Source organism: Ascaphus truei (assembly GCF_040206685.1).
Source record: "Ascaphus truei isolate aAscTru1 chromosome 13 unlocalized genomic scaffold, aAscTru1.hap1 SUPER_13_unloc_3, whole genome shotgun sequence".
NCBI classification, from domain to species: Eukaryota; Metazoa; Chordata; class Amphibia; order Anura; family Ascaphidae; genus Ascaphus; species Ascaphus truei.
The window spans coordinates 282,838-309,623 of record NW_027453847.1 but is presented as its reverse complement, the minus strand read 5'-3'; the positions used below and the strand labels follow the sequence as shown (position 1 = coordinate 309,623).

At 46.7% G+C, this 26,786-nt stretch overlaps 17 pseudogenes; all 17 read right to left on the bottom strand.

The window, feature by feature from the left end:
- Positions 1-982: 982 nt before the first annotated feature.
- On the bottom strand, positions 983-1,155 carry LOC142473965 (U1 spliceosomal RNA; annotated as a pseudogene).
- Positions 1,156-2,571: 1,416 nt separating this feature from the next.
- LOC142473964 (U1 spliceosomal RNA) lies at positions 2,572-2,744 on the bottom strand (annotated as a pseudogene).
- Positions 2,745-4,148: 1,404 nt separating this feature from the next.
- On the bottom strand, positions 4,149-4,321 carry LOC142473963 (U1 spliceosomal RNA; annotated as a pseudogene).
- A 1,413-nt stretch (positions 4,322-5,734) lies between these two features.
- LOC142474031 (U1 spliceosomal RNA) lies at positions 5,735-5,907 on the bottom strand (annotated as a pseudogene).
- A 1,401-nt stretch (positions 5,908-7,308) lies between these two features.
- LOC142473961 (U1 spliceosomal RNA) lies at positions 7,309-7,481 on the bottom strand (annotated as a pseudogene).
- A 1,407-nt stretch (positions 7,482-8,888) lies between these two features.
- LOC142473960 (U1 spliceosomal RNA) lies at positions 8,889-9,061 on the bottom strand (annotated as a pseudogene).
- Positions 9,062-10,467: 1,406 nt separating this feature from the next.
- LOC142473959 (U1 spliceosomal RNA) lies at positions 10,468-10,640 on the bottom strand (annotated as a pseudogene).
- A 1,413-nt stretch (positions 10,641-12,053) lies between these two features.
- LOC142473958 (U1 spliceosomal RNA) lies at positions 12,054-12,226 on the bottom strand (annotated as a pseudogene).
- Positions 12,227-13,627: 1,401 nt separating this feature from the next.
- LOC142473957 (U1 spliceosomal RNA) lies at positions 13,628-13,800 on the bottom strand (annotated as a pseudogene).
- Positions 13,801-15,212: 1,412 nt separating this feature from the next.
- LOC142473956 (U1 spliceosomal RNA) lies at positions 15,213-15,385 on the bottom strand (annotated as a pseudogene).
- Positions 15,386-16,792: 1,407 nt separating this feature from the next.
- LOC142473954 (U1 spliceosomal RNA) lies at positions 16,793-16,965 on the bottom strand (annotated as a pseudogene).
- A 1,410-nt stretch (positions 16,966-18,375) lies between these two features.
- LOC142473953 (U1 spliceosomal RNA) lies at positions 18,376-18,548 on the bottom strand (annotated as a pseudogene).
- Positions 18,549-19,951: 1,403 nt separating this feature from the next.
- On the bottom strand, positions 19,952-20,124 carry LOC142473952 (U1 spliceosomal RNA; annotated as a pseudogene).
- Positions 20,125-21,536: 1,412 nt separating this feature from the next.
- On the bottom strand, positions 21,537-21,709 carry LOC142473950 (U1 spliceosomal RNA; annotated as a pseudogene).
- Positions 21,710-23,116: 1,407 nt separating this feature from the next.
- On the bottom strand, positions 23,117-23,289 carry LOC142473949 (U1 spliceosomal RNA; annotated as a pseudogene).
- Positions 23,290-24,691: 1,402 nt separating this feature from the next.
- LOC142473948 (U1 spliceosomal RNA) lies at positions 24,692-24,864 on the bottom strand (annotated as a pseudogene).
- A 1,406-nt stretch (positions 24,865-26,270) lies between these two features.
- On the bottom strand, positions 26,271-26,443 carry LOC142473947 (U1 spliceosomal RNA; annotated as a pseudogene).
- Between the last annotated feature and the right edge of the window lie 343 nt (positions 26,444-26,786).

The following is a 26,786-nucleotide window of genomic DNA, read 5'->3' as shown; positions in this document are numbered from 1 at the left end:
ACTCACTTTTTCTGACCTCCACTGACACCTGCTGCTGCTGCTGCTGCTGCTGCTGCTGCTGCTGGAGAGGTGCCCTGTCCTGCTGGCACACTTGTCACTTTGCCCTTTACCAGCATAGCTGCTTACCTGGCATTTGCATAAATATAGAAGCAAGCTAACACTGTCTGCTGCTCCCTGGATAGAGATAGATAGATAGATAGATATTGTTTTTTGCACCACTCAGCAGATAGTTTGCAATCTGTTGGTTTTAAATGCCGCTCTTTGTTACTTTGGAGCCTAGAAACTCTAGAACGTACTGTATACTCCCTTTGTGATATCATCACATGGGGTGGTCTGGCTACAGAGACCCATACATACCATGTAGAACTAGGGTGGGGAGGGGGTGAAATAAAAACCCCATATCCTGCAAGGAACGGCCATTTAAAAAAAAAAAATGAATCCAGATTTGTTTGTAAATGTGCTGCTTTATACAATATTTCAAAAGGCATCAAACATACAATTGTGACTTTGAAATCACCTATACATTGTGTATTGCACTTATCTCAGTATAATAATAGAGAGATTCGTATCTCAAACCAAAAAAAGAAAAGAAAACAATCAGCCAGAGAGGTGGACATTGGAAAGAGAGGGATACATTTTTACTGCTGCTGCTGCTGCTGCTGCAGCGACTCATATTCTACAGTTCTTGGCCCTTTTTGTTTAGAATGTTTTTTTCATGAATTATATGTGTTTCCCTATTTCCCAATCCACCTGAATTTATTCCTAAATGTCTGCGCAGGTGCCTAATTGTCATTTCTCCCTGTTTGAGATGTTGCTACCTGGCTAGTTGGGTTTGCTCCTTTTATGCCACAGTTATTGACCAGGCCCAAAGCCCAAGCAGTGGCAATAGCAGCTTGTCTGAACAAACACCTGTGCTGTGGGTGGTGGTGGTTGTTGTTGTTGTTGTTGATTTTTGTTTCTGTTTTTTCTAACAGTCGAAAAACAGGGGAGAGCGCGCACGCAGTCCCCCACTACCAGAAATTGTGCAGTCGAGTTTCCCGCATGTGGGGAAATCGCAGAGGTCAGCTAGCTCCAAGTGCAATGAGCAAGCCTCGCTCTGGGAGAGCCACCTGCAGGATCGTGGCTGCATAATTTACTCCTCTGCCAGGTAAGTATGAGTTGGAATGGCGCTGGGGGGCAACTAGCCCTGTCCCAGGACAAGTGTCACCCTTGTGGAGAGAGCAGCTTGGTCATTGGTGCAGTGGCAGCAGCAGCAGCAGCATCCAGCAGCGGCAAGCACCACAGTAGCTGAGGCCTAGTATCTGAGCCAGAACCTGCAGCAAGGATCAGCTTAGGCCATTCCATGCAAACATTTGTGCAGCAGCGAATATTTGTCAAACAACATAGATCCAAGACAGCCCCTCCCCCGCCCATCCAACAAGCACCCAGAGAAGCCAAGCTTCGCCGCAAGGTACTTCTTCTTGGTTTTAAAAGGAAGAAGCAATCACTTTGAACACCGCTCAGCTCTGTCATTTCAGCTGGCGGAGAGACAGGGGGACACCATATTTCTGGGGTGGCTTTCTTCATCTACCCTACCTGCCGGCACTCACTTTTTCTGACCTCCACTGACACCTGCTGCTGCTGCTGCTGCTGCTGCTGCTGCTGCTGGAGAGGTGCCCTGTCCTGCTGGCACACTTGTCACTTTGCCCTTTACCAGCATAGCTGCTTACCTGGCATTTGCATAAATATAGAAGCAAGCTAACACTGTCTGCTGCTCCCTGGATAGAGATAGATAGATAGATAGATATTGTTTTTTGCACCACTCAGCAGATAGTTTGCAATCTGTTGGTTTTAAATGCCGCTCTTTGTTACTTTGGAGCCTAGAAACTCTAGAACGTACTGTATACTCCCTTTGTGATATCATCACATGGGGTGGTCTGGCTACAGAGACCCATACATACCATGTAGAACTAGGGTGGGGAGGGGGTGAAATAAAAACCCCATATCCTGCAAGGAACGGCCATTTAAAAAAAAAAAATGAATCCAGATTTGTTTGTAAATGTGCTGCTTTATACAATATTTCAAAAGGCATCAAACATACAATTGTGACTTTGAAATCACCTATACATTGTGTATTGCACTTATCTCAGTATAATAATAGAGAGATTCGTATCTCAAACCAAAAAAAGAAAAGAAAACAATCAGCCAGAGAGGTGGACATTGGAAAGAGAGGGATACATTTTTACTGCTGCTGCTGCTGCTGCTGCTGCAGCGACTCATATTCTACAGTTCTTGGCCCTTTTTGTTTAGAATGTTTTTTTCATGAATTATATGTGTTTCCCTATTTCCCAATCCACCTGAATTTATTCCTAAATGTCTGCGCAGGTGCCTAATTGTCATTTCTCCCTGTTTGAGATGTTGCTACCTGGCTAGTTGGGTTTGCTCCTTTTATGCCACAGTTATTGACCAGGCCCAAAGCCCAAGCAGTGGCAATAGCAGCTTGTCTGAACAAACACCTGTGCTGTGGGTGGTGGTGGTTGTTGTTGTTGTTGTTGTTGATTTTTGTTTCTGTTTTTTCTAACAGTCGAAAAACAGGGGAGAGCGCGCACGCAGTCCCCCACTACCAGAAATTGTGCAGTCGAGTTTCCCGCATGTGGGGAAATCGCAGAGGTCAGCTAGCTCCAAGTGCAATGAGCAAGCCTCGCTCTGGGAGAGCCACCTGCAGGATCGTGGCTGCATAATTTACTCCTCTGCCAGGTAAGTATGAGTTGGAATGGCGCTGGGGGGCAACTAGCCCTGTCCCAGGACAAGTGTCACCCTTGTGGAGAGAGCAGCTTGGTCATTGGTGCAGTGGCAGCAGCAGCAGCAGCATCCAGCAGCGGCAAGCACCACAGTAGCTGAGGCCTAGTATCTGAGCCAGAACCTGCAGCAAGGATCAGCTTAGGCCATTCCATGCAAACATTTGTGCAGCAGCGAATATTTGTCAAACAACATAGATCCAAGACAGCCCCTCCCCCGCCCATCCAACAAGCACCCAGAGAAGCCAAGCTTCGCCGCAAGGTACTTCTTCTTGGTTTTAAAAGGAAGAAGCAATCACTTTGAACACCGCTCAGCTCTGTCATTTCAGCTGGCGGAGAGACAGGGGGACACCATATTTCTGGGGTGGCTTTCTTCATCTACCCTACCTGCCGGCACTCACTTTTTCTGACCTCCACTGACACCTGCTGCTGCTGCTGCTGCTGCTGCTGCTGGAGAGGTGCCCTGTCCTGCTGGCACACTTGTCACTTTGCCCTTTACCAGCATAGCTGCTTACCTGGCATTTGCATAAATATAGAAGCAAGCTAACACTGTCTGCTGCTCCCTGGATAGAGATAGATAGATAGATAGATATTGTTTTTTGCACCACTCAGCAGATAGTTTGCAATCTGTTGGTTTTAAATGCCGCTCTTTGTTACTTTGGAGCCTAGAAACTCTAGAACGTACTGTATACTCCCTTTGTGATATCATCACATGGGGTGGTCTGGCTACAGAGACCCATACATACCATGTAGAACTAGGGTGGGGAGGGGGTGAAATAAAAACCCCATATCCTGCAAGGAACGGCCATTTAAAAAAAAAAAATGAATCCAGATTTGTTTGTAAATGTGCTGCTTTATACAATATTTCAAAAGGCATCAAACATACAATTGTGACTTTGAAATCACCTATACATTGTGTATTGCACTTATCTCAGTATAATAATAGAGAGATTCGTATCTCAAACCAAAAAAAGAAAAGAAAACAATCAGCCAGAGAGGTGGACATTGGAAAGAGAGGGATACATTTTTACTGCTGCTGCTGCTGCTGCTGCAGCGACTCATATTCTACAGTTCTTGGCCCTTTTTGTTTAGAATGTTTTTTTCATGAATTATATGTGTTTCCCTATTTCCCAATCCACCTGAATTTATTCCTAAATGTCTGCGCAGGTGCCTAATTGTCATTTCTCCCTGTTTGAGATGTTGCTACCTGGCTAGTTGGGTTTGCTCCTTTTATGCCACAGTTATTGACCAGGCCCAAAGCCCAAGCAGTGGCAATAGCAGCTTGTCTGAACAAACACCTGTGCTGTGGGTGGTGGTGGTTGTTGTTGTTGTTGTTGATTTTTGTTTCTGTTTTTTCTAACAGTCGAAAAACAGGGGAGAGCGCGCACGCAGTCCCCCACTACCAGAAATTGTGCAGTCGAGTTTCCCGCATGTGGGGAAATCGCAGAGGTCAGCTAGCTCCAAGTGCAATGAGCAAGCCTCGCTCTGGGAGAGCCACCTGCAGGATCGTGGCTGCATAATTTACTCCTCTGCCAGGTAAGTATGAGTTGGAATGGCGCTGGGGGGCAACTAGCCCTGTCCCAGGACAAGTGTCACCCTTGTGGAGAGAGCAGCTTGGTCATTGGTGCAGTGGCAGCAGCAGCAGCAGCATCCAGCAGCGGCAAGCACCACAGTAGCTGAGGCCTAGTATCTGAGCCAGAACCTGCAGCAAGGATCAGCTTAGGCCATTCCATGCAAACATTTGTGCAGCAGCGAATATTTGTCAAACAACATAGATCCAAGACAGCCCCTCCCCCGCCCATCCAACAAGCACCCAGAGAAGCCAAGCTTCGCCGCAAGGTACTTCTTCTTGGTTTTAAAAGGAAGAAGCAATCACTTTGAACACCGCTCAGCTCTGTCATTTCAGCTGGCGGAGAGACAGGGGGACACCATATTTCTGGGGTGGCTTTCTTCATCTACCCTACCTGCCGGCACTCACTTTTTCTGACCTCCACTGACACCTGCTGCTGCTGCTGCTGCTGCTGCTGCTGCTGCTGGAGAGGTGCCCTGTCCTGCTGGCACACTTGTCACTTTGCCCTTTACCAGCATAGCTGCTTACCTGGCATTTGCATAAATATAGAAGCAAGCTAACACTGTCTGCTGCTCCCTGGATAGAGATAGATAGATAGATAGATATTGTTTTTTGCACCACTCAGCAGATAGTTTGCAATCTGTTGGTTTTAAATGCCGCTCTTTGTTACTTTGGAGCCTAGAAACTCTAGAACGTACTGTATACTCCCTTTGTGATATCATCACATGGGGTGGTCTGGCTACAGAGACCCATACATACCATGTAGAACTAGGGTGGGGAGGGGGTGAAATAAAAACCCCATATCCTGCAAGGAACGGCCATTTAAAAAAAAAAAATGAATCCAGATTTGTTTGTAAATGTGCTGCTTTATACAATATTTCAAAAGGCATCAAACATACAATTGTGACTTTGAAATCACCTATACATTGTGTATTGCACTTATCTCAGTATAATAATAGAGAGATTCGTATCTCAAACCAAAAAAAGAAAAGAAAACAATCAGCCAGAGAGGTGGACATTGGAAAGAGAGGGATACATTTTTACTGCTGCTGCTGCTGCTGCTGCAGCGACTCATATTCTACAGTTCTTGGCCCTTTTTGTTTAGAATGTTTTTTTCATGAATTATATGTGTTTCCCTATTTCCCAATCCACCTGAATTTATTCCTAAATGTCTGCGCAGGTGCCTAATTGTCATTTCTCCCTGTTTGAGATGTTGCTACCTGGCTAGTTGGGTTTGCTCCTTTTATGCCACAGTTATTGACCAGGCCCAAAGCCCAAGCAGTGGCAATAGCAGCTTGTCTGAACAAACACCTGTGCTGTGGGTGGTGGTGGTTGTTGTTGTTGTTGTTGTTGATTTTTGTTTCTGTTTTTTCTAACAGTCGAAAAACAGGGGAGAGTGCGCACGCAGTCCCCCACTACCAGAAATTGTGCAGTCGAGTTTCCCGCATGTGGGGAAATCGCAGAGGTCAGCTAGCTCCAAGTGCAATGAGCAAGCCTCGCTCTGGGAGAGCCACCTGCAGGATCGTGGCTGCATAATTTACTCCTCTGCCAGGTAAGTATGAGTTGGAATGGCGCTGGGGGGCAACTAGCCCTGTCCCAGGACAAGTGTCACCCTTGTGGAGAGAGCAGCTTGGTCATTGGTGCAGTGGCAGCAGCAGCAGCAGCATCCAGCAGCGGCAAGCACCACAGTAGCTGAGGCCTAGTATCTGAGCCAGAACCTGCAGCAAGGATCAGCTTAGGCCATTCCATGCAAACATTTGTGCAGCAGCGAATATTTGTCAAACAACATAGATCCAAGACAGCCCCTCCCCCGCCCATCCAACAAGCACCCAGAGAAGCCAAGCTTCGCCGCAAGGTACTTCTTCTTGGTTTTAAAAGGAAGAAGCAATCACTTTGAACACCGCTCAGCTCTGTCATTTCAGCTGGCGGAGAGACAGGGGGACACCATATTTCTGGGGTGGCTTTCTTCATCTACCCTACCTGCCGGCACTCACTTTTTCTGACCTCCACTGACACCTGCTGCTGCTGCTGCTGCTGCTGGAGAGGTGCCCTGTCCTGCTGGCACACTTGTCACTTTGCCCTTTACCAGCATAGCTGCTTACCTGGCATTTGCATAAATATAGAAGCAAGCTAACACTGTCTGCTGCTCCCTGGATAGAGATAGATAGATAGATAGATATTGTTTTTTGCACCACTCAGCAGATAGTTTGCAATCTGTTGGTTTTAAATGCCGCTCTTTGTTACTTTGGAGCCTAGAAACTCTAGAACGTACTGTATACTCCCTTTGTGATATCATCACATGGGGTGGTCTGGCTACAGAGACCCATACATACCATGTAGAACTAGGGTGGGGAGGGGGTGAAATAAAAACCCCATATCCTGCAAGGAACGGCCATTTAAAAAAAAAAAATGAATCCAGATTTGTTTGTAAATGTGCTGCTTTATACAATATTTCAAAAGGCATCAAACATACAATTGTGACTTTGAAATCACCTATACATTGTGTATTGCACTTATCTCAGTATAATAATAGAGAGATTCGTATCTCAAACCAAAAAAAGAAAAGAAAACAATCAGCCAGAGAGGTGGACATTGGAAAGAGAGGGATACATTTTTACTGCTGCTGCTGCTGCTGCTGCAGCGACTCATATTCTACAGTTCTTGGCCCTTTTTGTTTAGAATGTTTTTTTCATGAATTATATGTGTTTCCCTATTTCCCAATCCACCTGAATTTATTCCTAAATGTCTGCGCAGGTGCCTAATTGTCATTTCTCCCTGTTTGAGATGTTGCTACCTGGCTAGTTGGGTTTGCTCCTTTTATGCCACAGTTATTGACCAGGCCCAAAGCCCAAGCAGTGGCAATAGCAGCTTGTCTGAACAAACACCTGTGCTGTGGGTGGTGGTGGTTGTTGTTGTTGTTGTTGTTGATTTTTGTTTCTGTTTTTTCTAACAGTCGAAAAACAGGGGAGAGCGCGCACGCAGTCCCCCACTACCAGAAATTGTGCAGTCGAGTTTCCCGCATGTGGGGAAATCGCAGAGGTCAGCTAGCTCCAAGTGCAATGAGCAAGCCTCGCTCTGGGAGAGCCACCTGCAGGATCGTGGCTGCATAATTTACTCCTCTGCCAGGTAAGTATGAGTTGGAATGGCGCTGGGGGGCAACTAGCCCTGTCCCAGGACAAGTGTCACCCTTGTGGAGAGAGCAGCTTGGTCATTGGTGCAGTGGCAGCAGCAGCAGCAGCATCCAGCAGCGGCAAGCACCACAGTAGCTGAGGCCTAGTATCTGAGCCAGAACCTGCAGCAAGGATCAGCTTAGGCCATTCCATGCAAACATTTGTGCAGCAGCGAATATTTGTCAAACAACATAGATCCAAGACAGCCCCTCCCCCGCCCATCCAACAAGCACCCAGAGAAGCCAAGCTTCGCCGCAAGGTACTTCTTCTTGGTTTTAAAAGGAAGAAGCAATCACTTTGAACACCGCTCAGCTCTGTCATTTCAGCTGGCGGAGAGACAGGGGGACACCATATTTCTGGGGTGGCTTTCTTCATCTACCCTACCTGCCGGCACTCACTTTTTCTGACCTCCACTGACACCTGCTGCTGCTGCTGCTGCTGCTGCTGCTGCTGCTGGAGAGGTGCCCTGTCCTGCTGGCACACTTGTCACTTTGCCCTTTACCAGCATAGCTGCTTACCTGGCATTTGCATAAATATAGAAGCAAGCTAACACTGTCTGCTGCTCCCTGGATAGAGATAGATAGATAGATAGATATTGTTTTTTGCACCACTCAGCAGATAGTTTGCAATCTGTTGGTTTTAAATGCCGCTCTTTGTTACTTTGGAGCCTAGAAACTCTAGAACGTACTGTATACTCCCTTTGTGATATCATCACATGGGGTGGTCTGGCTACAGAGACCCATACATACCATGTAGAACTAGGGTGGGGAGGGGGTGAAATAAAAACCCCATATCCTGCAAGGAACGGCCATTTAAAAAAAAAAAATGAATCCAGATTTGTTTGTAAATGTGCTGCTTTATACAATATTTCAAAAGGCATCAAACATACAATTGTGACTTTGAAATCACCTATACATTGTGTATTGCACTTATCTCAGTATAATAATAGAGAGATTCGTATCTCAAACCAAAAAAAGAAAAGAAAACAATCAGCCAGAGAGGTGGGCATTGGAAAGAGAGGGATACATTTTTACTGCTGCTGCTGCTGCAGCGACTCATATTCTACAGTTCTTGGCCCTTTTTGTTTAGAATGTTTTTTTCATGAATTATATGTGTTTCCCTATTTCCCAATCCACCTGAATTTATTCCTAAATGTCTGCGCAGGTGCCTAATTGTCATTTCTCCCTGTTTGAGATGTTGCTACCTGGCTAGTTGGGTTTGCTCCTTTTATGCCACAGTTATTGACCAGGCCCAAAGCCCAAGCAGTGGCAATAGCAGCTTGTCTGAACAAACACCTGTGCTGTGGGTGGTGGTGGTTGTTGTTGTTGTTGTTGTTGATTTTTGTTTCTGTTTTTTCTAACAGTCGAAAAACAGGGGAGAGCGCGCACGCAGTCCCCCACTACCAGAAATTGTGCAGTCGAGTTTCCCGCATGTGGGGAAATCGCAGAGGTCAGCTAGCTCCAAGTGCAATGAGCAAGCCTCGCTCTGGGAGAGCCACCTGCAGGATCGTGGCTGCATAATTTACTCCTCTGCCAGGTAAGTATGAGTTGGAATGGCGCTGGGGGGCAACTAGCCCTGTCCCAGGACAAGTGTCACCCTTGTGGAGAGAGCAGCTTGGTCATTGGTGCAGTGGCAGCAGCAGCAGCAGCATCCAGCAGCGGCAAGCACCACAGTAGCTGAGGCCTAGTATCTGAGCCAGAACCTGCAGCAAGGATCAGCTTAGGCCATTCCATGCAAACATTTGTGCAGCAGCGAATATTTGTCAAACAACATAGATCCAAGACAGCCCCTCCCCCGCCCATCCAACAAGCACCCAGAGAAGCCAAGCTTCGCCGCAAGGTACTTCTTCTTGGTTTTAAAAGGAAGAAGCAATCACTTTGAACACCGCTCAGCTCTGTCATTTCAGCTGGCGGAGAGACAGGGGGACACCATATTTCTGGGGTGGCTTTCTTCATCTACCCTACCTGCCGGCACTCACTTTTTCTGACCTCCACTGACACCTGCTGCTGCTGCTGCTGCTGCTGCTGCTGGAGAGGTGCCCTGTCCTGCTGGCACACTTGTCACTTTGCCCTTTACCAGCATAGCTGCTTACCTGGCATTTGCATAAATATAGAAGCAAGCTAACACTGTCTGCTGCTCCCTGGATAGAGATAGATAGATAGATAGATATTGTTTTTTGCACCACTCAGCAGATAGTTTGCAATCTGTTGGTTTTAAATGCCGCTCTTTGTTACTTTGGAGCCTAGAAACTCTAGAACGTACTGTATACTCCCTTTGTGATATCATCACATGGGGTGGTCTGGCTACAGAGACCCATACATACCATGTAGAACTAGGGTGGGGAGGGGGTGAAATAAAAACCCCATATCCTGCAAGGAACGGCCATTTAAAAAAAAAAAATGAATCCAGATTTGTTTGTAAATGTGCTGCTTTATACAATATTTCAAAAGGCATCAAACATACAATTGTGACTTTGAAATCACCTATACATTGTGTATTGCACTTATCTCAGTATAATAATAGAGAGATTCGTATCTCAAACCAAAAAAAGAAAAGAAAACAATCAGCCAGAGAGGTGGACATTGGAAAGAGAGGGATACATTTTTACTGCTGCTGCTGCTGCTGCTGCAGCGACTCATATTCTACAGTTCTTGGCCCTTTTTGTTTAGAATGTTTTTTTCATGAATTATATGTGTTTCCCTATTTCCCAATCCACCTGAATTTATTCCTAAATGTCTGCGCAGGTGCCTAATTGTCATTTCTCCCTGTTTGAGATGTTGCTACCTGGCTAGTTGGTGGGTTGCTCCTTTTATGCCACAGTTATTGACCAGGCCCAAAGCCCAAGCAGTGGCAATAGCAGCTTGTCTGAACAAACACCTGTGCTGTGGGTGGTGGTGGTTGTTGTTGTTGTTGTTGATTTTTGTTTCTGTTTTTTCTAACAGTCGAAAAACAGGGGAGAGCGCGCACGCAGTCCCCCACTACCAGAAATTGTGCAGTCGAGTTTCCCGCATGTGGGGAAATCGCAGAGGTCAGCTAGCTCCAAGTGCAATGAGCAAGCCTCGCTCTGGGAGAGCCACCTGCAGGATCGTGGCTGCATAATTTACTCCTCTGCCAGGTAAGTATGAGTTGGAATGGCGCTGGGGGGCAACTAGCCCTGTCCCAGGACAAGTGTCACCCTTGTGGAGAGAGCAGCTTGGTCATTGGTGCAGTGGCAGCAGCAGCAGCAGCATCCAGCAGCGGCAAGCACCACAGTAGCTGAGGCCTAGTATCTGAGCCAGAACCTGCAGCAAGGATCAGCTTAGGCCATTCCATGCAAACATTTGTGCAGCAGCGAATATTTGTCAAACAACATAGATCCAAGACAGCCCCTCCCCCGCCCATCCAACAAGCACCCAGAGAAGCCAAGCTTCGCCGCAAGGTACTTCTTCTTGGTTTTAAAAGGAAGAAGCAATCACTTTGAACACCGCTCAGCTCTGTCATTTCAGCTGGCGGAGAGACAGGGGGACACCATATTTCTGGGGTGGCTTTCTTCATCTACCCTACCTGCCGGCACTCACTTTTTCTGACCTCCACTGACACCTGCTGCTGCTGCTGCTGCTGCTGCTGCTGCTGCTGGAGAGGTGCCCTGTCCTGCTGGCACACTTGTCACTTTGCCCTTTACCAGCATAGCTGCTTACCTGGCATTTGCATAAATATAGAAGCAAGCTAACACTGTCTGCTGCTCCCTGGATAGAGATAGATAGATAGATAGATATTGTTTTTTGCACCACTCAGCAGATAGTTTGCAATCTGTTGGTTTTAAATGCCGCTCTTTGTTACTTTGGAGCCTAGAAACTCTAGAACGTACTGTATACTCCCTTTGTGATATCATCACATGGGGTGGTCTGGCTACAGAGACCCATACATACCATGTAGAACTAGGGTGGGGAGGGGGTGAAATAAAAACCCCATATCCTGCAAGGAACGGCCATTTAAAAAAAAAAAATGAATCCAGATTTGTTTGTAAATGTGCTGCTTTATACAATATTTCAAAAGGCATCAAACATACAATTGTGACTTTGAAATCACCTATACATTGTGTATTGCACTTATCTCAGTATAATAATAGAGAGATTCGTATCTCAAACCAAAAAAAGAAAAGAAAACAATCAGCCAGAGAGGTGGACATTGGAAAGAGAGGGATACATTTTTACTGCTGCTGCTGCTGCTGCTGCAGCGACTCATATTCTACAGTTCTTGGCCCTTTTTGTTTAGAATGTTTTTTTCATGAATTATATGTGTTTCCCTATTTCCCAATCCACCTGAATTTATTCCTAAATGTCTGCGCAGGTGCCTAATTGTCATTTCTCCCTGTTTGAGATGTTGCTACCTGGCTAGTTGGGTTTGCTCCTTTTATGCCACAGTTATTGACCAGGCCCAAAGCCCAAGCAGTGGCAATAGCAGCTTGTCTGAACAAACACCTGTGCTGTGGGTGGTGGTGGTTGTTGTTGTTGTTGTTGTTGATTTTTGTTTCTGTTTTTTCTAACAGTCGAAAAACAGGGGAGAGCGCGCACGCAGTCCCCCACTACCAGAAATTGTGCAGTCGAGTTTCCCGCATGTGGGGAAATCGCAGAGGTCAGCTAGCTCCAAGTGCAATGAGCAAGCCTCGCTCTGGGAGAGCCACCTGCAGGATCGTGGCTGCATAATTTACTCCTCTGCCAGGTAAGTATGAGTTGGAATGGCGCTGGGGGGCAACTAGCCCTGTCCCAGGACAAGTGTCACCCTTGTGGAGAGAGCAGCTTGGTCATTGGTGCAGTGGCAGCAGCAGCAGCAGCATCCAGCAGCGGCAAGCACCACAGTAGCTGAGGCCTAGTATCTGAGCCAGAACCTGCAGCAAGGATCAGCTTAGGCCATTCCATGCAAACATTTGTGCAGCAGCGAATATTTGTCAAACAACATAGATCCAAGACAGCCCCTCCCCCGCCCATCCAACAAGCACCCAGAGAAGCCAAGCTTCGCCGCAAGGTACTTCTTCTTGGTTTTAAAAGGAAGAAGCAATCACTTTGAACACCGCTCAGCTCTGTCATTTCAGCTGGCGGAGAGACAGGGGGACACCATATTTCTGGGGTGGCTTTCTTCATCTACCCTACCTGCCGGCACTCACTTTTTCTGACCTCCACTGACACCTGCTGCTGCTGCTGCTGCTGCTGCTGCTGCTGCTGGAGAGGTGCCCTGTCCTGCTGGCACACTTGTCACTTTGCCCTTTACCAGCATAGCTGCTTACCTGGCATTTGCATAAATATAGAAGCAAGCTAACACTGTCTGCTGCTCCCTGGATAGAGATAGATAGATAGATAGATATTGTTTTTTGCACCACTCAGCAGATAGTTTGCAATCTGTTGGTTTTAAATGCCGCTCTTTGTTACTTTGGAGCCTAGAAACTCTAGAACGTACTGTATACTCCCTTTGTGATATCATCACATGGGGTGGTCTGGCTACAGAGACCCATACATACCATGTAGAACTAGGGTGGGGAGGGGGTGAAATAAAAACCCCATATCCTGCAAGGAACGGCCATTTAAAAAAAAAAAATGAATCCAGATTTGTTTGTAAATGTGCTGCTTTATACAATATTTCAAAAGGCATCAAACATACAATTGTGACTTTGAAATCACCTATACATTGTGTATTGCACTTATCTCAGTATAATAATAGAGAGATTCGTATCTCAAACCAAAAAAAGAAAAGAAAACAATCAGCCAGAGAGGTGGGCATTGGAAAGAGAGGGATACATTTTTACTGCTGCTGCTGCTGCAGCGACTCATATTCTACAGTTCTTGGCCCTTTTTGTTTAGAATGTTTTTTTCATGAATTATATGTGTTTCCCTATTTCCCAATCCACCTGAATTTATTCCTAAATGTCTGCGCAGGTGCCTAATTGTCATTTCTCCCTGTTTGAGATGTTGCTACCTGGCTAGTTGGGTTTGCTCCTTTTATGCCACAGTTATTGACCAGGCCCAAAGCCCAAGCAGTGGCAATAGCAGCTTGTCTGAACAAACACCTGTGCTGTGGGTGGTGGTGGTTGTTGTTGTTGTTGATTTTTGTTTCTGTTTTTTCTAACAGTCGAAAAACAGGGGAGAGCGCGCACGCAGTCCCCCACTACCAGAAATTGTGCAGTCGAGTTTCCCGCATGTGGGGAAATCGCAGAGGTCAGCTAGCTCCAAGTGCAATGAGCAAGCCTCGCTCTGGGAGAGCCACCTGCAGGATCGTGGCTGCATAATTTACTCCTCTGCCAGGTAAGTATGAGTTGGAATGGCGCTGGGGGGCAACTAGCCCTGTCCCAGGACAAGTGTCACCCTTGTGGAGAGAGCAGCTTGGTCATTGGTGCAGTGGCAGCAGCAGCAGCAGCATCCAGCAGCGGCAAGCACCACAGTAGCTGAGGCCTAGTATCTGAGCCAGAACCTGCAGCAAGGATCAGCTTAGGCCATTCCATGCAAACATTTGTGCAGCAGCGAATATTTGTCAAACAACATAGATCCAAGACAGCCCCTCCCCCGCCCATCCAACAAGCACCCAGAGAAGCCAAGCTTCGCCGCAAGGTACTTCTTCTTGGTTTTAAAAGGAAGAAGCAATCACTTTGAACACCGCTCAGCTCTGTCATTTCAGCTGGCGGAGAGACAGGGGGACACCATATTTCTGGGGTGGCTTTCTTCATCTACCCTACCTGCCGGCACTCACTTTTTCTGACCTCCACTGACACCTGCTGCTGCTGCTGCTGCTGCTGCTGCTGCTGCTGGAGAGGTGCCCTGTCCTGCTGGCACACTTGTCACTTTGCCCTTTACCAGCATAGCTGCTTACCTGGCATTTGCATAAATATAGAAGCAAGCTAACACTGTCTGCTGCTCCCTGGATAGAGATAGATAGATAGATAGATATTGTTTTTTGCACCACTCAGCAGATAGTTTGCAATCTGTTGGTTTTAAATGCCGCTCTTTGTTACTTTGGAGCCTAGAAACTCTAGAACGTACTGTATACTCCCTTTGTGATATCATCACATGGGGTGGTCTGGCTACAGAGACCCATACATACCATGTAGAACTAGGGTGGGGAGGGGGTGAAATAAAAACCCCATATCCTGCAAGGAACGGCCATTTAAAAAAAAAAAATGAATCCAGATTTGTTTGTAAATGTGCTGCTTTATACAATATTTCAAAAGGCATCAAACATACAATTGTGACTTTGAAATCACCTATACATTGTGTATTGCACTTATCTCAGTATAATAATAGAGAGATTCGTATCTCAAACCAAAAAAAGAAAAGAAAACAATCAGCCAGAGAGGTGGACATTGGAAAGAGAGGGATACATTTTTACTGCTGCTGCTGCTGCTGCTGCAGCGACTCATATTCTACAGTTCTTGGCCCTTTTTGTTTAGAATGTTTTTTTCATGAATTATATGTGTTTCCCTATTTCCCAATCCACCTGAATTTATTCCTAAATGTCTGCGCAGGTGCCTAATTGTCATTTCTCCCTGTTTGAGATGTTGCTACCTGGCTAGTTGGTGGGTTGCTCCTTTTATGCCACAGTTATTGACCAGGCCCAAAGCCCAAGCAGTGGCAATAGCAGCTTGTCTGAACAAACACCTGTGCTGTGGGTGGTGGTGGTTGTTGTTGTTGTTGTTGATTTTTGTTTCTGTTTTTTCTAACAGTCGAAAAACAGGGGAGAGCGCGCACGCAGTCCCCCACTACCAGAAATTGTGCAGTCGAGTTTCCCGCATGTGGGGAAATCGCAGAGGTCAGCTAGCTCCAAGTGCAATGAGCAAGCCTCGCTCTGGGAGAGCCACCTGCAGGATCGTGGCTGCATAATTTACTCCTCTGCCAGGTAAGTATGAGTTGGAATGGCGCTGGGGGGCAACTAGCCCTGTCCCAGGACAAGTGTCACCCTTGTGGAGAGAGCAGCTTGGTCATTGGTGCAGTGGCAGCAGCAGCAGCAGCATCCAGCAGCGGCAAGCACCACAGTAGCTGAGGCCTAGTATCTGAGCCAGAACCTGCAGCAAGGATCAGCTTAGGCCATTCCATGCAAACATTTGTGCAGCAGCGAATATTTGTCAAACAACATAGATCCAAGACAGCCCCTCCCCCGCCCATCCAACAAGCACCCAGAGAAGCCAAGCTTCGCCGCAAGGTACTTCTTCTTGGTTTTAAAAGGAAGAAGCAATCACTTTGAACACCGCTCAGCTCTGTCATTTCAGCTGGCGGAGAGACAGGGGGACACCATATTTCTGGGGTGGCTTTCTTCATCTACCCTACCTGCCGGCACTCACTTTTTCTGACCTCCACTGACACCTGCTGCTGCTGCTGCTGCTGCTGCTGCTGCTGCTGGAGAGGTGCCCTGTCCTGCTGGCACACTTGTCACTTTGCCCTTTACCAGCATAGCTGCTTACCTGGCATTTGCATAAATATAGAAGCAAGCTAACACTGTCTGCTGCTCCCTGGATAGAGATAGATAGATAGATAGATATTGTTTTTTGCACCACTCAGCAGATAGTTTGCAATCTGTTGGTTTTAAATGCCGCTCTTTGTTACTTTGGAGCCTAGAAACTCTAGAACGTACTGTATACTCCCTTTGTGATATCATCACATGGGGTGGTCTGGCTACAGAGACCCATACATACCATGTAGAACTAGGGTGGGGAGGGGGTGAAATAAAAACCCCATATCCTGCAAGGAACGGCCATTTAAAAAAAAAAAATGAATCCAGATTTGTTTGTAAATGTGCTGCTTTATACAATATTTCAAAAGGCATCAAACATACAATTGTGACTTTGAAATCACCTATACATTGTGTATTGCACTTATCTCAGTATAATAATAGAGAGATTCGTATCTCAAACCAAAAAAAGAAAAGAAAACAATCAGCCAGAGAGGTGGGCATTGGAAAGAGAGGGATACATTTTTACTGCTGCTGCTGCTGCAGCGACTCATATTCTACAGTTCTTGGCCCTTTTTGTTTAGAATGTTTTTTTCATGAATTATATGTGTTTCCCTATTTCCCAATCCACCTGAATTTATTCCTAAATGTCTGCGCAGGTGCCTAATTGTCATTTCTCCCTGTTTGAGATGTTGCTACCTGGCTAGTTGGGTTTGCTCCTTTTATGCCACAGTTATTGACCAGGCCCAAAGCCCAAGCAGTGGCAATAGCAGCTTGTCTGAACAAACACCTGTGCTGTGGGTGGTGGTGGTTGTTGTTGTTGTTGTTGTTGATTTTTGTTTCTGTTTTTTCTAACAGTCGAAAAACAGGGGAGAGCGCGCACGCAGTCCCCCACTACCAGAAATTGTGCAGTCGAGTTTCCCGCATGTGGGGAAATCGCAGAGGTCAGCTAGCTCCAAGTGCAATGAGCAAGCCTCGCTCTGGGAGAGCCACCTGCAGGATCGTGGCTGCATAATTTACTCCTCTGCCAGGTAAGTATGAGTTGGAATGGCGCTGGGGGGCAACTAGCCCTGTCCCAGGACAAGTGTCACCCTTGTGGAGAGAGCAGCTTGGTCATTGGTGCAGTGGCAGCAGCAGCAGCAGCATCCAGCAGCGGCAAGCACCACAGTAGCTGAGGCCTAGTATCTGAGCCAGAACCTGCAGCAAGGATCAGCTTAGGCCATTCCATGCAAACATTTGTGCAGCAGCGAATATTTGTCAAACAACATAGATCCAAGACAGCCCCTCCCCCGCCCATCCAACAAGCACCCAGAGAAGCCAAGCTTCGCCGCAAGGTACTTCTTCTTGGTTTTAAAAGGAAGAAGCAATCACTTTGAACACCGCTCAGCTCTGTCATTTCAGCTGGCGGAGAGACAGGGGGACACCATATTTCTGGGGTGGCTTTCTTCATCTACCCTACCTGCCGGCACTCACTTTTTCTGACCTCCACTGACACCTGCTGCTGCTGCTGCTGCTGCTGCTGCTGCTGGAGAGGTGCCCTGTCCTGCTGGCACACTTGTCACTTTGCCCTTTACCAGCATAGCTGCTTACCTGGCATTTGCATAAATATAGAAGCAAGCTAACACTGTCTGCTGCTCCCTGGATAGAGATAGATAGATAGATAGATATTGTTTTTTGCACCACTCAGCAGATAGTTTGCAATCTGTTGGTTTTAAATGCCGCTCTTTGTTACTTTGGAGCCTAGAAACTCTAGAACGTACTGTATACTCCCTTTGTGATATCATCACATGGGGTGGTCTGGCTACAGAGACCCATACATACCATGTAGAACTAGGGTGGGGAGGGGGTGAAATAAAAACCCCATATCCTGCAAGGAACGGCCATTTAAAAAAAAAAAATGAATCCAGATTTGTTTGTAAATGTGCTGCTTTATACAATATTTCAAAAGGCATCAAACATACAATTGTGACTTTGAAATCACCTATACATTGTGTATTGCACTTATCTCAGTATAATAATAGAGAGATTCGTATCTCAAACCAAAAAAAGAAAAGAAAACAATCAGCCAGAGAGGTGGACATTGGAAAGAGAGGGATACATTTTTACTGCTGCTGCTGCTGCTGCTGCAGCGACTCATATTCTACAGTTCTTGGCCCTTTTTGTTTAGAATGTTTTTTTCATGAATTATATGTGTTTCCCTATTTCCCAATCCACCTGAATTTATTCCTAAATGTCTGCGCAGGTGCCTAATTGTCATTTCTCCCTGTTTGAGATGTTGCTACCTGGCTAGTTGGGTTTGCTCCTTTTATGCCACAGTTATTGACCAGGCCCAAAGCCCAAGCAGTGGCAATAGCAGCTTGTCTGAACAAACACCTGTGCTGTGGGTGGTGGTGGTTGTTGTTGTTGTTGTTGTTGATTTTTGTTTCTGTTTTTTCTAACAGTCGAAAAACAGGGGAGAGCGCGCACGCAGTCCCCCACTACCAGAAATTGTGCAGTCGAGTTTCCCGCATGTGGGGAAATCGCAGAGGTCAGCTAGCTCCAAGTGCAATGAGCAAGCCTCGCTCTGGGAGAGCCACCTGCAGGATCGTGGCTGCATAATTTACTCCTCTGCCAGGTAAGTATGAGTTGGAATGGCGCTGGGGGGCAACTAGCCCTGTCCCAGGACAAGTGTCACCCTTGTGGAGAGAGCAGCTTGGTCATTGGTGCAGTGGCAGCAGCAGCAGCAGCATCCAGCAGCGGCAAGCACCACAGTAGCTGAGGCCTAGTATCTGAGCCAGAACCTGCAGCAAGGATCAGCTTAGGCCATTCCATGCAAACATTTGTGCAGCAGCGAATATTTGTCAAACAACATAGATCCAAGACAGCCCCTCCCCCGCCCATCCAACAAGCACCCAGAGAAGCCAAGCTTCGCCGCAAGGTACTTCTTCTTGGTTTTAAAAGGAAGAAGCAATCACTTTGAACACCGCTCAGCTCTGTCATTTCAGCTGGCGGAGAGACAGGGGGACACCATATTTCTGGGGTGGCTTTCTTCATCTACCCTACCTGCCGGCACTCACTTTTTCTGACCTCCACTGACACCTGCTGCTGCTGCTGCTGCTGCTGCTGGAGAGGTGCCCTGTCCTGCTGGCACACTTGTCACTTTGCCCTTTACCAGCATAGCTGCTTACCTGGCATTTGCATAAATATAGAAGCAAGCTAACACTGTCTGCTGCTCCCTGGATAGAGATAGATAGATAGATAGATATTGTTTTTTGCACCACTCAGCAGATAGTTTGCAATCTGTTGGTTTTAAATGCCGCTCTTTGTTACTTTGGAGCCTAGAAACTCTAGAACGTACTGTATACTCCCTTTGTGATATCATCACATGGGGTGGTCTGGCTACAGAGACCCATACATACCATGTAGAACTAGGGTGGGGAGGGGGTGAAATAAAAACCCCATATCCTGCAAGGAACGGCCATTTAAAAAAAAAAAATGAATCCAGATTTGTTTGTAAATGTGCTGCTTTATACAATATTTCAAAAGGCATCAAACATACAATTGTGACTTTGAAATCACCTATACATTGTGTATTGCACTTATCTCAGTATAATAATAGAGAGATTCGTATCTCAAACCAAAAAAAGAAAAGAAAACAATCAGCCAGAGAGGTGGACATTGGAAAGAGAGGGATACATTTTTACTGCTGCTGCTGCTGCTGCTGCAGCGACTCATATTCTACAGTTCTTGGCCCTTTTTGTTTAGAATGTTTTTTTCATGAATTATATGTGTTTCCCTATTTCCCAATCCACCTGAATTTATTCCTAAATGTCTGCGCAGGTGCCTAATTGTCATTTCTCCCTGTTTGAGATGTTGCTACCTGGCTAGTTGGTGGGTTGCTCCTTTTATGCCACAGTTATTGACCAGGCCCAAAGCCCAAGCAGTGGCAATAGCAGCTTGTCTGAACAAACACCTGTGCTGTGGGTGGTGGTGGTTGTTGTTGTTGTTGTTGATTTTTGTTTCTGTTTTTTCTAACAGTCGAAAAACAGGGGAGAGCGCGCACGCAGTCCCCCACTACCAGAAATTGTGCAGTCGAGTTTCCCGCATGTGGGGAAATCGCAGAGGTCAGCTAGCTCCAAGTGCAATGAGCAAGCCTCGCTCTGGGAGAGCCACCTGCAGGATCGTGGCTGCATAATTTACTCCTCTGCCAGGTAAGTATGAGTTGGAATGGCGCTGGGGGGCAACTAGCCCTGTCCCAGGACAAGTGTCACCCTTGTGGAGAGAGCAGCTTGGTCATTGGTGCAGTGGCAGCAGCAGCAGCAGCATCCAGCAGCGGCAAGCACCACAGTAGCTGAGGCCTAGTATCTGAGCCAGAACCTGCAGCAAGGATCAGCTTAGGCCATTCCATGCAAACATTTGTGCAGCAGCGAATATTTGTCAAACAACATAGATCCAAGACAGCCCCTCCCCCGCCCATCCAACAAGCACCCAGAGAAGCCAAGCTTCGCCGCAAGGTACTTCTTCTTGGTTTTAAAAGGAAGAAGCAATCACTTTGAACACCGCTCAGCTCTGTCATTTCAGCTGGCGGAGAGACAGGGGGACACCATATTTCTGGGGTGGCTTTCTTCATCTACCCTACCTGCCGGCACTCACTTTTTCTGACCTCCACTGACACCTGCTGCTGCTGCTGCTGCTGCTGCTGCTGCTGCTGGAGAGGTGCCCTGTCCTGCTGGCACACTTGTCACTTTGCCCTTTACCAGCATAGCTGCTTACCTGGCATTTGCATAAATATAGAAGCAAGCTAACACTGTCTGCTGCTCCCTGGATAGAGATAGATAGATAGATAGATATTGTTTTTTGCACCACTCAGCAGATAGTTTGCAATCTGTTGGTTTTAAATGCCGCTCTTTGTTACTTTGGAGCCTAGAAACTCTAGAACGTACTGTATACTCCCTTTGTGATATCATCACATGGGGTGGTCTGGCTACAGAGACCCATACATACCATGTAGAACTAGGGTGGGGAGGGGGTGAAATAAAAACCCCATATCCTGCAAGGAACGGCCATTTAAAAAAAAAAAATGAATCCAGATTTGTTTGTAAATGTGCTGCTTTATACAATATTTCAAAAGGCATCAAACATACAATTGTGACTTTGAAATCACCTATACATTGTGTATTGCACTTATCTCAGTATAATAATAGAGAGATTCGTATCTCAAACCAAAAAAAGAAAAGAAAACAATCAGCCAGAGAGGTGGACATTGGAAAGAGAGGGATACATTTTTACTGCTGCTGCTGCTGCTGCTGCAGCGACTCATATTCTACAGTTCTTGGCCCTTTTTGTTTAGAATGTTTTTTTCATGAATTATATGTGTTTCCCTATTTCCCAATCCACCTGAATTTATTCCTAAATGTCTGCGCAGGTGCCTAATTGTCATTTCTCCCTGTTTGAGATGTTGCTACCTGGCTAGTTGGTGGGTTGCTCCTTTTATGCCACAGTTATTGACCAGGCCCAAAGCCCAAGCAGTGGCAATAGCAGCTTGTCTGAACAAACACCTGTGCTGTGGGTGGTGGTGGTTGTTGTTGTTGTTGTTGATTTTTGTTTCTGTTTTTTCTAACAGTCGAAAAACAGGGGAGAGCGCGCACGCAGTCCCCCACTACCAGAAATTGTGCAGTCGAGTTTCCCGCATGTGGGGAAATCGCAGAGGTCAGCTAGCTCCAAGTGCAATGAGCAAGCCTCGCTCTGGGAGAGCCACCTGCAGGATCGTGGCTGCATAATTTACTCCTCTGCCAGGTAAGTATGAGTTGGAATGGCGCTGGGGGGCAACTAGCCCTGTCCCAGGACAAGTGTCACCCTTGTGGAGAGAGCAGCTTGGTCATTGGTGCAGTGGCAGCAGCAGCAGCAGCATCCAGCAGCGGCAAGCACCACAGTAGCTGAGGCCTAGTATCTGAGCCAGAACCTGCAGCAAGGATCAGCTTAGGCCATTCCATGCAAACATTTGTGCAGCAGCGAATATTTGTCAAACAACATAGATCCAAGACAGCCCCTCCCCCGCCCATCCAACAAGCACCCAGAGAAGCCAAGCTTCGCCGCAAGGTACTTCTTCTTGGTTTTAAAAGGAAGAAGCAATCACTTTGAACACCGCTCAGCTCTGTCATTTCAGCTGGCGGAGAGACAGGGGGACACCATATTTCTGGGGTGGCTTTCTTCATCTACCCTACCTGCCGGCACTCACTTTTTCTGACCTCCACTGACACCTGCTGCTGCTGCTGCTGCTGCTGCTGCTGCTGGAGAGGTGCCCTGTCCTGCTGGCACACTTGTCACTTTGCCCTTTACCAGCATAGCTGCTTACCTGGCATTTGCATAAATATAGAAGCAAGCTAACACTGTCTGCTGCTCCCTGGATAGAGATAGATAGATAGATAGATATTGTTTTTTGCACCACTCAGCAGATAGTTTGCAATCTGTTGGTTTTAAATGCCGCTCTTTGTTACTTTGGAGCCTAGAAACTCTAGAACGTACTGTATACTCCCTTTGTGATATCATCACATGGGGTGGTCTGGCTACAGAGACCCATACATACCATGTAGAACTAGGGTGGGGAGGGGGTGAAATAAAAACCCCATATCCTGCAAGGAACGGCCATTTAAAAAAAAAAAATGAATCCAGATTTGTTTGTAAATGTGCTGCTTTATACAATATTTCAAAAGGCATCAAACATACAATTGTGACTTTGAAATCACCTATACATTGTGTATTGCACTTATCTCAGTATAATAATAGAGAGATTCGTATCTCAAACCAAAAAAAGAAAAGAAAACAATCAGCCAGAGAGGTGGACATTGGAAAGAGAGGGATACATTTTTACTGCTGCTGCTGCTGCTGCTGCAGCGACTCATATTCTACAGTTCTTGGCCCTTTTTGTTTAGAATGTTTTTTTCATGAATTATATGTGTTTCCCTATTTCCCAATCCACCTGAATTTATTCCTAAATGTCTGCGCAGGTGCCTAATTGTCATTTCTCCCTGTTTGAGATGTTGCTACCTGGCTAGTTGGGTTTGCTCCTTTTATGCCACAGTTATTGACCAGGCCCAAAGCCCAAGCAGTGGCAATAGCAGCTTGTCTGAACAAACACCTGTGCTGTGGGTGGTGGTGGTTGTTGTTGTTGTTGTTGATTTTTGTTTCTGTTTTTTCTAACAGTCGAAAAACAGGGGAGAGCGCGCACGCAGTCCCCCACTACCAGAAATTGTGCAGTCGAGTTTCCCGCATGTGGGGAAATCGCAGAGGTCAGCTAGCTCCAAGTGCAATGAGCAAGCCTCGCTCTGGGAGAGCCACCTGCAGGATCGTGGCTGCATAATTTACTCCTCTGCCAGGTAAGTATGAGTTGGAATGGCGCTGGGGGGCAACTAGCCCTGTCCCAGGACAAGTGTCACCCTTGTGGAGAGAGCAGCTTGGTCATTGGTGCAGTGGCAGCAGCAGCAGCAGCATCCAGCAGCGGCAAGCACCACAGTAGCTGAGGCCTAGTATCTGAGCCAGAACCTGCAGCAAGGATCAGCTTAGGCCATTCCATGCAAACATTTGTGCAGCAGCGAATATTTGTCAAACAACATAGATCCAAGACAGCCCCTCCCCCGCCCATCCAACAAGCACCCAGAGAAGCCAAGCTTCGCCGCAAGGTACTTCTTCTTGGTTTTAAAAGGAAGAAGCAATCACTTTGAACACCGCTCAGCTCTGTCATTTCAGCTGGCGGAGAGACAGGGGGACACCATATTTCTGGGGTGGCTTTCTTCATCTACCCTACCTGCCGGCACTCACTTTTTCTGACCTCCACTGACACCTGCTGCTGCTGCTGCTGCTGCTGCTGCTGCTGGAGAGGTGCCCTGTCCTGCTGGCACACTTGTCACTTTGCCCTTTACCAGCATAGCTGCTTACCTGGCATTTGCATAAATATAGAAGCAAGCTAACACTGTCTGCTGCTCCCTGGATAGAGATAGATAGATAGATAGATAGATATTGTTTTTTGCACCACTCAGCAGATAGTTTGCAATCTGTTGGTTTTAAATGCCGCTCTTTGTTACTTTGGAGCCTAGAAACTCTAGAACGTACTGTATACTCCCTTTGTGATATCATCACATGGGGTGGTCTGGCTACAGAGACCCATACATACCATGTAGAACTAGGGTGGGGAGGGGGTGAAATAAAAACCCCATATCCTGCAAGGAACGGCCATTTAAAAAAAAAAAATGAATCCAGATTTGTTTGTAAATGTGCTGCTTTATACAATATTTCAAAAGGCATCAAACATACAATTGTGACTTTGAAATCACCTATACATTGTGTATTGCACTTATCTCAGTATAATAATAGAGAGATTCGTATCTCAAACCAAAAAAAGAAAAGAAAACAATCAGCCAGAGAGGTGGGCATTGGAAAGAGAGGGATACATTTTTACTGCTGCTGCTGCTGCAGCGACTCATATTCTACAGTTCTTGGCCCTTTTTGTTTAGAATGTTTTTTTCATGAATTATATGTGTTTCCCTATTTCCCAATCCACCTGAATTTATTCCTAAATGTCTGCGCAGGTGCCTAATTGTCATTTCTCCCTGTTTGAGATGTTGCTACCTGGCTAGTTGGGTTTGCTCCTTTTATGCCACAGTTATTGACCAGGCCCAAAGCCCAAGCAGTGGCAATAGCAGCTTGTCTGAACAAACACCTGTGCTGTGGGTGGTGGTGGTTGTTGTTGTTGTTGATTTTTGTTTCTGTTTTTTCTAACAGTCGAAAAACAGGGGAGAGCGCGCACGCAGTCCCCCACTACCAGAAATTGTGCAGTCGAGTTTCCCGCATGTGGGGAAATCGCAGAGGTCAGCTAGCTCCAAGTGCAATGAGCAAGCCTCGCTCTGGGAGAGCCACCTGCAGGATCGTGGCTGCATAATTTACTCCTCTGCCAGGTAAGTATGAGTTGGAATGGCGCTGGGGGGCAACTAGCCCTGTCCCAGGACAAGTGTCACCCTTGTGGAGAGAGCAGCTTGGTCATTGGTGCAGTGGCAGCAGCAGCAGCAGCATCCAGCAGCGGCAAGCACCACAGTAGCTGAGGCCTAGTATCTGAGCCAGAACCTGCAGCAAGGATCAGCTTAGGCCATTCCATGCAAACATTTGTGCAGCAGCGAATATTTGTCAAACAACATAGATCCAAGACAGCCCCTCCCCCGCCCATCCAACAAGCACCCAGAGAAGCCAAGCTTCGCCGCAAGGTACTTCTTCTTGGTTTTAAAAGGAAGAAGCAATCACTTTGAACACCGCTCAGCTCTGTCATTTCAGCTGGCGGAGAGACAGGGGGACACCATATTTCTGGGGTGGCTTTCTTCATCTACCCTACCTGCCGGCACTCACTTTTTCTGACCTCCACTGACACCTGCTGCTGCTGCTGCTGCTGCTGCTGCTGCTGGAGAGGTGCCCTGTCCTGCTGGCACACTTGTCACTTTGCCCTTTACCAGCATAGCTGCTTACCTGGCATTTGCATAAATATAGAAGCAAGCTAACACTGTCTGCTGCTCCCTGGATAGAGATAGATAGATAGATAGATATTGTTTTTTGCACCACTCAGCAGATAGTTTGCAATCTGTTGGTTTTAAATGCCGCTCTTTGTTACTTTGGAGCCTAGAAACTCTAGAACGTACTGTATACTCCCTTTGTGATATCATCACATGGGGTGGTCTGGCTACAGAGACCCATACATACCATGTAGAACTAGGGTGGGGAGGGGGTGAAATAAAAACCCCATATCCTGCAAGGAACGGCCATTTAAAAAAAAAAAATGAATCCAGATTTGTTTGTAAATGTGCTGCTTTATACAATATTTCAAAAGGCATCAAACATACAATTGTGACTTTGAAATCACCTATACATTGTGTATTGCACTTATCTCAGTATAATAATAGAGAGATTCGTATCTCAAACCAAAAAAAGAAAAGAAAACAATCAGCCAGAGAGGTGGACATTGGAAAGAGAGGGATACATTTTTACTGCTGCTGCTGCTGCTGCAGCGACTCATATTCTACAGTTCTTGGCCCTTTTTGTTTAGAATGTTTTTTTCATGAATTATATGTGTTTCCCTATTTCCCAATCCACCTGAATTTATTCCTAAATGTCTGCGCAGGTGCCTAATTGTCATTTCTCCCTGTTTGAGATGTTGCTACCTGGCTAGTTGGTGGGTTGCTCCTTTTATGCCACAGTTATTGACCAGGCCCAAAGCCCAAGCAGTGGCAATAGCAGCTTGTCTGAACAAACACCTGTGCTGTGGGTGGTGGTGGTTGTTGTTGTTGTTGTTGATTTTTGTTTCTGTTTTTTCTAACAGTCGAAAAACAGGGGAGAGCGCGCACGCAGTCCCCCACTACCAGAAATTGTGCAGTCGAGTTTCCCGCATGTGGGGAAATCGCAGAGGTCAGCTAGCTCCAAGTGCAATGAGCAAGCCTCGCTCTGGGAGAGCCACCTGCAGGATCGTGGCTGCATAATTTACTCCTCTGCCAGGTAAGTATGAGTTGGAATGGCGCTGGGGGGCAACTAGCCCTGTCCCAGGACAAGTGTCACCCTTGTGGAGAGAGCAGCTTGGTCATTGGTGCAGTGGCAGCAGCAGCAGCAGCATCCAGCAGCGGCAAGCACCACAGTAGCTGAGGCCTAGTATCTGAGCCAGAACCTGCAGCAAGGATCAGCTTAGGCCATTCCATGCAAACATTTGTGCAGCAGCGAATATTTGTCAAACAACATAGATCCAAGACAGCCCCTCCCCCGCCCATCCAACAAGCACCCAGAGAAGCCAAGCTTCGCCGCAAGGTACTTCTTCTTGGTTTTAAAAGGAAGAAGCAATCACTTTGAACACCG